The sequence below is a fragment of the Mauremys reevesii genome, linkage group 3 (genome assembly GCF_016161935.1).
Source record: "Mauremys reevesii isolate NIE-2019 linkage group 3, ASM1616193v1, whole genome shotgun sequence".
NCBI classification, from domain to species: Eukaryota; Metazoa; Chordata; order Testudines; family Geoemydidae; genus Mauremys; species Mauremys reevesii.
The window spans coordinates 17,289,263-17,301,341 of record NC_052625.1 but is presented as its reverse complement, the minus strand read 5'-3'; the positions used below and the strand labels follow the sequence as shown (position 1 = coordinate 17,301,341).

Sequence of the window (12,079 nt, the reverse complement as noted above, 5' to 3'; positions counted from 1 at the left end):
TGTTTTCCCCCTGCTAGGCCTGACCATTTACAGCAAACATCTTGTTAGATTGCAATTACTGTACTACTCAAAAATCCCCACTACAAATGAAAAGCAGCTCTTTTGAAATAAAAATAGTTAATATTTGTCATCTAAAATAATATTCATAGCATTTTTAACTCCTAAACTCAATTAGTTTTGGAACTGTTGTTATGATGAAAATGATATTCAAACTGAATACAAGTAACATAGAAAACCAATACACATAACACAAAATAAATCTCACCTGAGTCTCTTCTGAATACAGCCTTAATGGCATTAAGATCATAATCAACGAGCTAGAGTAGATCTTCACTCTCTGTCATCTAACTAATCAGCAAACCCAATGAACATCATCTCCAAAAAAGTTAGCAAAAAAGTCCAACTTCTCAGCAAAGATTTAAGAGTGCTCTAGAGAGGTCTCCTTAAGAAGACTGCCTTATTTTTACAAACTATTCTTCACTATTTACTAGTGGAAAAGGAGTGTTATAAGTAAAAACAAACTATGTTTGGCAAAATAAATCACCAAAGTACATTTTGTGAAGCAATATTCTTAACTTGTCTTCACTGTGTGTTTGCCACACATTAGCAAGATCTTTATTGTAATAAAATTAAAAGGTACCACAGCATTCCAGCATGAATCTGGTGTGACTTCTGCTTGTTCTAAACTGATATGGAACAATGATCACAAAATATAGAACTTTATGATGTTTGTACCTCAGTAATCTTTAAAGGAGACATCTATAGTACAGCACACTTAGTTTCCTCAGATTTCACTTTCCTGACTGATTTTCATTACATAAGTCCTCAGAAAGTTAATCAAGATGTGAATTATAATCAGTCTTGTCTTGCCAAAACGTACTCTGGAAGCATTCTGTACTCACACACATACACAAGGCCCTATTCTGTAAATCTTACACATAAATTAGGTCATACTTTAATCAGTACCAGTTCTGTATCAATTTTTATACACACTTCTAATACAAAAAAATAAACTACAACAAACTGTGCTGCAAATCAGTTCATCATTATCTTGTACAAACCATGAAAATTAGAATCATGTGAGCAGAAGGTTAGACTAATTCTCCTTTCTCATTACAAGCACAGGTGTAGCACAAACACCATTTAAAAAAGGTAATTAAAATATCTGCTTTTTTCCCCCCCATTAACTGTCTTAGCTCCATGACCAATTAGAAAATTGTTTAATACCAGGAACCTGGCATTTGAAGAAAGCAATTTTCATAGCAACTCTCATAAGAAAAACAACAAAGAAATAAGGTATTTATTTTGGTAAGCCCAGAAGGCTTTTGCTTTTCCTATGTGCATCCCACCCTTGTAGTGCACAGACTTCTAAATACCTGACAGAGTAGGAAGTCCTGGGAGAATAAGGGGCCTTTCTGATAGCCATCTGACATTGGGGAGCAGTTTTATGCTTGCTAGCTCTCCATAAAAACCCTCATGTAGGAAAATCTTTTCACCCAGACCAAGAAGTACACAGCTCAACAGCTTAAGTAAACTGAGAACATTTACTAGTACAAATAACCAAACTTTTCAACCTTCCCCCTTCTCCAAAGGACACTCATCATTAGTAGATTAGGTAGCTGGAATCTTACTTCAATAAACTGTTTAGCCAGGTCTTATTTATAAGTATTGGTAAATACCAGACTAAAATAAAACACATTCTCACCTGTTTGTCCCACACTACCACTCAGGATGTCTACTTTTAGTACATTTTACACACAGACACTTCCTTAAACATTCTCATATGTATTTTGTATAAGAAGATGGATTCTGCAAAACACCATGTGTTTGGATGCCTTAGGGGTGAATTCAGATGCAAGAACATTTTCCTTCTGGGCAAAGTAATAAAATGACATTCTTGCTCCTCCCACTAGAAGTCAAACTGAGGTCAGCTCCCCATCCTTGTATCTGTTTAAATAAACTGGTCCAGCTGTTTGTTTCCAAAATGCCCTTTAACCTTCTGTCCCATCCTCCCTGTCTTTGTAACAGAATGCTTTGCTTTATAGTAGATTCCAAACTACTATGCATTAAAAAAAGTATCCACTTTAAAGTTTCTTTATTTTTCCTGTGAACCCAAAAGAACACATTCGATTAAAATAGGAATAACTGTTCCGTTTTCAGAGAGCAGAATGGGATTCAATTATATCTACAAATCACATCTTAGGGCTGTTCACAAAAAAAGAAAAATATTTAGTTATGTTTGGAAAAGGAATATGTATTTAGGAATAAAACCTCTCCACCACAGTTTTTAGTAAAGAAGGGCCAATAGCAAGATCACTACTTGAATTTGCAAAATTCTTGTTTGATACAATGATAGAAGCCCTGGTGGCAACAAAACGGTGGTACCAAAAAAAGTTAACAACAACAAAAAAATCCTCCAATTGTTCTTAGCACTCACATCACTCTCATTTCCCCCTTGTTAACATTCAATTACTTTTAAAAATGTTTCTGTTTAAAAAATGCAGAAAGAACCAGGACTAATGCTTTTTTAAAAAAGTATTTACTTGTAAAACAAATGCTTAGTCAAAACTAATTTTCTCCAAATACAAATCTTCTACCAACTCCTGTAACAAATTATGGTTCCATTCTGGCAAATACTTAACCTCATACTTAAAACATAGACATAATTTTACTCATGTTAGTAAAGTTATGCACATGCTTAAGTTTTTGCATAAGGAGTGTTTATTTCCACACTACACCATGTGTCAATAAAGTTACTTTGATGCAGACTCTTTCTCCCTGAATAGCAGAGTCAATAGCTGCTTATAACTAATGTGATTTGTCAAAGTGCAAGTCGGACCTGCCACCAAACTGAAAAAAGTTAACACATTGTGTGGAATTCTGCAAAACAATGCATATGCAAATAGATATTTTTGTGAGAGGAAGACAGTTGAACAGTTGGGCAAATGTACAAGCTCAGAGAGGCTGAATTATTTTTTAAGTTAATCTCATTTTCTTCTCCCTTTAGATAAAACAGCTTCTATTCTCTCTTTGCTAATCAGGCAAGAATGAACAAAAATCTATTTGTGTAGCTTCTCCCCACTCTAAAGAGAACCAAGAGGCAACACTCTTTTTTTAAATATGCATTTTGCTGAACTGTTTTCTTTTAGACTTTTATTCTCCAGTGGTAACTGTAGCTCTCCCCTATTTAAAGGTTCGCTAATGTGACAATGAGCATCTCTGGTCACATGGATAAGACTCAGACCAAAGCCCAGTGATGCAGCAATCCGCCTTTGAACTTTGACCTTCAGCTCGCCTGCCTTCACTGCAATAAACAAGTTTTGTTTCCTCTCATTGAGAGGCAGCATCACCGGTGATGACAAACAACAACAAAAAACCTTTACCAGCCAATAATTTTAGGGTGAAACAGGCTAAAATGCACCAGCCAGAAAGTGAGTATTTTCACTAAGTCACAAAACCCTTCAAAAGGCACATTTTGCTAGTTTCATGTTACAGCCTGCCTGATGTTTTTCACATAAATCTGCTCTTTTTCCTCTTGCTGCACCTCCCTTTGTTGCTTGTGTAGTCATCTGCAGCGCTAGCTGAAAAAGTGTGTATTTCACACTTCTGTCCATTAAATAAAATGAGGCCCTCCCTTGCTACCACAGTTTTCTAAAGTCACTTTTGCTCATGACTTTACTTCATGGTCAGAGACTTCCAGTCTTCAGTGCGAACCCCCTAAAGATAGATGTTTAGACTTGATGGCGCATATAAATTTAATCCCACCTGCCTTCCCAAAATACAAACATTTTTACAATATTGCCAGTCTCTGAGTCCTTATGTTGTTCCCTGTCAATTTCACACTGGAGAGTGGTGTTGGAATGCTGGCCAGGGGTTTGCATATCAGAAGTGGTGCTATTAAGTGCCAGAAAACACTCTGCTTCAATCATTTTGAAGCATGTTCTAGCAAACAGGTTTAAGGACTATAAGAAAACCCACAATACCTATAAAATGGCAAACACCATTGTTAAACCAATGCCTTTTGTATATCTCACTTTTAAAATGTACCTATATACTTTGAAAAGAAAGATGACTTTCAAATAAAGCATAAACAGGCCAGCTAGGATCCATCCACATAAATACTTGTAACAAAGTACCTAAGGCTACCAATGGTATCATTTTTACAATAGATTATTTCTAAAAGCATTACTTTGCCTTCAGTTTCAGTCACCAAAACTGCCCAAAAAAACCACTTTCAGGACTTGCAATATTCTATACCACTTACTGGAATCACTCATTTATTTAGTGTTTCCATAATTTTTTCAATTTAACACCTAATTTCTAGAATATTTAAATGTAAATTTGTAATAATCCAAGAGTCACAGTTTAGCACATTTCATTGCTGCTTTATTCCTAATTCCCAAATATTTTCAGTTTTGCTTGTTTACGTACTTTTCTGGGCCTTTTTAAGTAGTAAATTAAAGGGGGGGAAAAACTTTTGCAGAAATCATTTCATAACATTTTCATATTTCAAAGTCTAAAATGTGCTTTAAAAACATCCTTAAAACCACATTCAAGAATCAATAGGTCCCTCTCTAATTATAGAGAGACAGAGTAACTGGAGGTTTCCCCACTGTAATCATACTTCCCACCTCTAAAATGAGAAATAAATACGAAAAAAGCTCTTACTGCAGGTATTAAAAAGTTTGTATCTTGAAGCTAGTTAGCAAGCTTAATGATCCATAACCACCATTCATTCACTTTCTATGCTTTCTACGCTCCTTTTATTTGTGAAAAAAGGTTTCAAGACACTCAAGAAAGTTGATTCAATCTAAAGCAGACCTCATGAAGCCATGTTTGGCAACTTTTCTTGGTTTCTCCTCCTCCTCTGAAATGAAGACAGACAGAACTGCAATACATCATTTACAACACTAAATAGGAGTAGGGAGGGAAGAGAATACATGCTCTGCTAACCGCCCACTTAAGAAACGTAATATTGGAATTTACTCAAATCACAGCAAGTCCATCAATCAGATGTATCAAAGTTCTCCCTGAAGCTTAGTTTTCCTCCTTTGGCAGTACTGGAATGTTTGTCAAATGAGAATACTGAGGTTTGGGTATTGTGTAAGATAATATTTAAGAGTGAACTACAAATAAAATACTATTCAAAACTAGTGATGAAAAACCACTAATTAGCTGACAAATTTGATGTAAAGCACTAATGAAAACCATGTGCTGTTCTGCAATTTTGTTTTAAAAATAGTTTCTGACTTCAAGCATTACTATGTGACCCTACAAATGTATTCATATTGTGCACTCAGAAAAGTTTCTTTGAAGCAGGAAAGTGCTATTTATTCTCTTGCAAGCTAATGTACCAACCTGCTAATGTACCAAACATATCAGCACAAAGACAGAAAGGATGAAGATGTGATCAGATATACACACCCCGTGCGTATGCCTGGCGTGCCCTACATTTACTAGTCAGGCACATAAGAACTATGTCTTTTGTCAGAATCCTGCTTGATCTTCTTTGAATGCTACAAAATCTTCCCTCCCCCTGCCCCCCTCACACCCCAGGCACCTTTTTATTATTCATTGTGGGACACACCCACACTATGCCCAGCCCAAATAAAAGGAATGGTCTCTGGAGAGCTATGAAGGGGGTCAGGAAGGCATCCTGCCATTGAGCTGGATGGAGGAACTGCTCAGTTGCTATTACCACATCATGGTGGCACTAGTGCCCACTCTTGGTACATGCCCTCCAGAAGGACTGACAACTGATGGGTCTGCATAGTGACAGATTCACCTGCTCCTCCTTTGACCTAAACCCTCACTTGCACCCAGGACGTCCCCAAAGAGCACAAGGGTAGGGGATACCTGAGTGATCTCCCAGAATCCTACTCCTCTCCAACTTCCTGTGCCACGGAACCATACTAGATTTTCTGTGTACAGGTGTCTATGGGGTTGGGGAGGGGACAGCAGAAATCTCACTCCCTGACACCACAATTCTTGCAAAGAAGATATAAAACCACCTAAGTGGCCAACTGATGCAAGAGTAAATCCTCAAGTAGAGAAGAGCCAGCAGAGCTAATCCTTTGCTTTTCCCCAATCCTGGACCCCACTGTAGAAGCTCTCTGGTGATCCCCAGGTGCCACAATAACCCTTTAAGGATCACTACAAGCTGCTAAAAATTAGAACAGCATTAAAGTTGTTCTCAGTTACACCAAGAGCTGAACTGATTCTTTACAGCCATGAAATAATACTATGGGCCAAGTTCTGGTCCATCACTGGAAATGGATGCCCAGTTTAAGACATTTCTAATCACCAGTGCACGTCCTACTCCCTGCTTCCAGCACAAATAATCTCCCTGAGTGGATGTATTGAGTTGTCTTTCATAGATTATAAAGCCAGAAGGGACCACTGTGAACATCTCATCTGACCTGTTCATCTAGTCCAGTGTTTCTCACGCTGGGGTCTCCACTTGTCTAGGGAAAGCCCCTGGCGGGCCAGGCCGGTTTGTTTACCTGCCGCGTCCGCAAGTCCGGCTGATAGCGGCTCCCACTGGCTGTGGTTCGCTGCTCTGGGCCAATGGGAGCTGCTGGAAGCGGCGGCCAGTATGTCCCTCAGCCCGCGCCGCTTCCAGCAGCTCCCATTGGCCTGCAGTGGCAAACCGCGGCCAGTGGGAGCCGCGATCGGCCAGATCTGCGGACAGGCAGGTAAACAAACCGGCCCGGCCCACCAGGGGCTTTCCCTACACAAGTGGTGACCCCAGTGTGAGAAACACTGAGCTTCCATTTCACAGACTTTGCTGGGTTATAGACGCACATGCTGAAAGGTGCAGACCACACTCCTGGCCTCTAACCCCTGGAATGTCCTTCAACATGCCTGCAGCAGAGTGTGTGTGTGGAGTGGGGCTCTCATTTGAGGACAGCCAGAATGGGTGTGCAAATCTTCTTCCATTCTGAACTTACCCTTCATCTGTGGCTTTTTCACATATGCCTACAGGCGGGAAAACCAAAAAAATGGTCATCAGAGTTGGATGAATTCTAGATATAGGCCTGAATATAAATCCTGAATCCTAAAACTCTGAACTAGGTCTGAACTTTGTAACTCAGGCCCAAGTCTGTTGCATACCAAAATCTATAGTACAATCAGGTTGGTCTTCAGAAGATAGCTTCAATCTGGTGACTTCGACTTTCTGCTCTATTGCATGGATTGTGTGGTGAAAGGATAATGTACTGAACTGGCTTTCAAATCTTATTGCAAACCGTTGGCTATTTCTTTAAAAAGACAATTCCCTCTCAGGAATATCTTCTTCTGATCTGGTATTTCAATATCATCTATTTTTTTAGTTGAATGTAGTAGCAGTGTCTGATTTTGATCCCTGCTGTTCTCCTGTGTCCACGCAAGAGGCACATGCACAGGCAGCAGCAGTGCAAGTTTCCCCACTGACACTCTAAACTAGAGCTGGACAAAATACTTGCAACTCATCCATTCAAGCTTAGCCAAGGCTCGGAGATTCACTGCATTTATGGACATCGCAGCCGCAGCCTCAAAAAGCTTGTCAACGTAAGTGGGGGGCTTCTAGGGTTCCATCTGGCTTAGCACATATACCACGAGCACCACTTTAGTATGTAAAAGTCCCTCAGACAAACAATCAAAAAAAGCACATAGAACTTCTCTTCCTATCTAGTCTAGTGTCTTGCCTTGACCCTGGATCTTCCCCTCCAAGAGGCTGGTGGCCCTCTTCTGAGGTCTAGTGGATAATCCACACAACAGCTTCTTTCCAGTTGGGAGCCTTGTACAGGCCTCTGTCCCCCACCCACTACTTATAATGGATCTTTTGGGAGAGTGGGAAGATGCGCCCAGTCCTGTGGCCCACAGTAAAGAAGTTAGAGCAAGTTGACTGTTCACACTACTAGCTGCTGGCTCAAATGAGAAGGGGCTGAGAAATGCTCTTGTGTGTGGAGGCTATGGATCTCTGCATTATGTCCTGTCCTCCAGCAGACCACTTAGGAATTAAAGAACCAGTGTCCCATACCAGATGCTCCCACCCTAACGGGTCACTGGAGTGAACTGAGAGCAGCCAACCAGATCCCTGAAGAGCCTCTTAGGGGCATACAGCCACAGAGCCTCTGAAAACAAGAAGAGAATACAAATTGAAACGCTACAGTTTGATTGTGAATCCCACATGGAATGAACCAGGTACAGTCACCCAGCAACCCATGTCCTGGCCCTTTAGGTAGGAGAGGGTGGCTCCGTTTCCATGCTGATTTGGTCCTTGCTGTTGTTGCTAAGACTATGAACAAAGGTGGCAGTCGTGGTGGTGTTTTTGTGACGCAGACATCTGTTTAATAGAAACTGGTCTGAAACCACCAATTCTTTTTGCATCGACCATGAAAGAGCATCGGCTAGTAACAACTCTCAGAGACTACTGATCTATTTAAACATCACTTAATGTACTGTTTCAAAATTTTGTCTGGTAATGTGATTCCCATTTTGCTTGGAGATTAATTTCCATGAGTGGAATCTCCCCACCATGACATTTTTTTAGGGCAAGGAGAGGAGAACTGATGTCCCCAGAAAGTGGTATGATCAAATGTACATGGGTAGGTCAGAGGAATGGCACAGAGGAAGGAGGCTTGTATGAGCTTGGGGCACACAAAGCTTACCACAGCTAGGTCCTCAGCTAATCAATGATGCTATGCTGATTTACACCAGCTGAGGAGCTGGCCCTTTTAGGGCCAGGGGTGGAATTATAACTGAATATTAAGAGGCAATGGATATCACAGCATTTTAACCACTGAAAGTGTTATATGACCTAAATGTTGTTTAGGACTGCAGTGGTAGAATTTTTTTTTAAATGGTATCTGCTGTTTTCTTTTCTTTCACTAAAAAAAGACCCAAAGGGATCTTTAAGTGTTTAATTCTAATACAGACAGTGATACAGAATTTCTGCAGGATTATTTAAGACCAGACTGGGCAAAAAACACACCCTCAGAAGCACTTCCTTCCCATATGCCTCTGGCTCCGTTTCACTTTTGAGAAGAGAAAATTGTTTTATTCAACAAGGAGGCAACATTTGCCCCATTTTTAATATTTCAGGTTGACTTTTTAACTACTCAGAAATGCAGTTTGTTATATGTAGGCACAGCCTGGAGCAAGTTTATGATGTAAGTGAGGGAGAGGGTCTCTGAGGGCACAGTTCTTAGCTTGTCGGGGTTTCAATTCTCAAGGGTTAATCGCTGTACACCAATCTCAGCAACTGTTGACACAAAATAGGTGGAGATCAGGTCTGTGCAAGCACAAAATACCAGAAAGGCAAACTGTATGTAAACACACTTAAGACAGATTTGACAAGAATAGACCAAAACCTGACTTGCAAAGAAATGACAAACCATTACTTCTCTCCTCCTCCACTTCCCCCCTGAGGTTACTTTTTCTAACAACAACAAAAAAACCCACATTCTCTTATTTTAAAGAAAAACTGTAAGCATCTCAATGTATTTAAGATTGCTTGGCAGGAATTGCCATAATGTATAAGGTGTCTTATATGTTTTTAAAGAATAACTCTGTTTACACATAGCATATACTTGGGTTTCAATAGTATTTTTTTAAACAGAAACTAACAAACAATTCTGACCTAGACCCTGATACAGCAGAATAAAGCTCTTGCAAAAGGGGGAAAATAAGCAAGTGGAAAATGTATGAACAGTGCCTTTTAATCTTATCTTCATGACACCTGACAGCACATTAGTTATAGAATATTAATGCATCCACTAAAAAGTTTGTCATGTACAAAACTATCATAGAAAAAGATGGAATGCCTGGGGGAAAAACAATGTTTGCTACCTATTAACTTCTAAAATGCCAAGCGTCTTGACTGTCATTCTCTCGGCATGTTTGCTTTGTCTGTAGAGTGCAACATTCTGCTAAGGGAGCTGACTTCCCTCTATTTTAAAAGTGTGTGTGTTAATATACATTTGGTAATTGCTGTCTATCATTTAATTTATTTGCTGTGTACTCAACAGTGGCTGATTTGCTTGCAAACTAGTAGAAAATTACTAGAAGCTCACTTTTCTTTTTTGCTGGCCCCACGTATCCAAGGAAGATCTTCCCATATCTAGCAAACAGTGATATTCAGATCGGTACAGAGGGCAAGCCCAAGGGGTAGGCACCGCTGGAGTCCCACTTAAGGCCTATTTTGAGGGTTTAAATAAGCTTTGTGCTAGTTCTCTCCACAGAGGTGAATTTTACCCAGAAGGCCTATGACAAAAGCAGTAGTTCAAAGGTTTTAGAACAGATCACGGTAAAGATCATCAGACCAAGTTTTGGTTACTTTTTGTGCATGCCGAATGAAATTCACCTCTGAGCAAACTGGCTGGCACAGGGCTTCAAAACAGAGCTCAACATGGCTTGTAGGCCTTTTGTTGGTCCTTTGTGCAGGGATGAATTTTACCTGATCTGCACACCAACAAGTCGTCCATGATCTGCCTTATCCTTCTGTCACAATGGGATGTGTGGTCTCCCCAGTTCTGTCTCATTTAAAACTGCACAGAGTTCCTGTTCCATAGGACCTTTGCAACAAGAGGGTTGGTAACAAGTAGGGGTCTACAAATTTATGCATATGCACACAGAAAGTCACCTGACCAAGTCATGACCCATATGCAGAACCCTCCTTGGAAAAATAATATAGGAAAAAAAGAGGGACTAGCTGTTGCAAGGGGTTTTCAGTATTTCCACAGCTAGAACACTGGAATAATTTTGGTGCTGGTGATTGTAATAGAGAATATTTAACTTGTCTTTAATGGCCAGCTTGAATGTGGTCTCTGGGTATTACTCACCTTTTCTCTTTTGCACATGCTACTGTATGTGTGTCCCCCTTTTCTGAAGTGGCAGAAACTGCAATGTTCCTAAACAACCAGCCAATGATGTACCATCAGCTCTACCAAGGTTCTATTGCTAACCCTTCCTATTATCAGACAGGATATTCATGATCAGAAAGATTAAACTGAGGCCAATGCACTGGACAGTACAACCTTCTAATGTATCAGTTATTATACAGGCTGAGGTAATGCATATTTGTCCACACTGCCTTGTGAGTTTTAATCTTGATTCAAAGGGTTTATAGTCTTGAAATGTGTGAGGTAATTCACACTCCCTATGAACTCCACTCTGTTTTAGTCTGGATCCAGGGACAGCCTTGGGGACATTTGAAACAAATGGCCTCATGGGTTACTCATAGATGGCAAGAATTTTGTCTGTGGGCATTATAATCTAGTCTAGTTTGGGGGCACCAAGAACTCCAAGACTGCTTTGAACAAAGGATAGAGGACAAATCAATACCATAGCCATGTGGTGTAGGTGGTAACCTACTAGAAGATAGTCTTGAAGAATGATGGGTTCCCCCCATTTAAAAATGTAGTCCCAGAAGAAAAATGAGAGTGGCTTTCTGTATATATACTGTAAGTACCTACCACCTTTGTAAATAATTTATTCCTTTTTTGTTATTTAAGTATTTTAACCATATAAATCATACTTAAGTCTGTGGTGTAAAACATAAAACTAAATACATTTAAAAACAGCTAAACTGTAGTTTTAAAAATATAAATTTACTGTTTTTTTCCTTAAAACCAGACAAAAGCAGCACCAAGGGCACACTCCTAAGATCCTCTGACATGACAATACCTGATGGCTTCTAAATTCACAAGTCTTCTCCCTGAAAGCTATTTGCTCAGCTTTCCTAATAATACCTTGGTTGTCTGGCAACTCTCCAGGTCTGTCTAAGGCAATATGCAAGCTACACATTTTTGACTGATTTCAATATTTTCTTATGAGTAACTATACAGTATTTTACGTAGTGAGTATTCCTGATTACTGTAATTTAAGAACCAAGAAATAGACTACAGATGTAATACTATTATTACAATTGGCATTCAAGGTGAAATGCATAACAATTAGCCAAGACTTAGTGAAAACATAAAAGTAAAAATCTGTTTAAAAAGCCCTGCACATGGTACATTTACAACAGCTAATTTACCACACATATTCTGAACTGTTTGAATAATCAAACCATTTACTCAGCAAGATTCCTTTTTAT

At 39.5% G+C, this 12,079-nt stretch overlaps 1 protein-coding gene across 4 annotated transcripts in view; it reads right to left on the bottom strand.

The window, feature by feature from the left end:
• The window catches only part of MEIS1 (Meis homeobox 1), a 126,863-nt gene that overhangs the window by 6,430 nt on the left and 108,354 nt on the right, over positions 1–12,079 (bottom strand). The gene's annotated exons all lie outside the window — the stretch shown is intronic.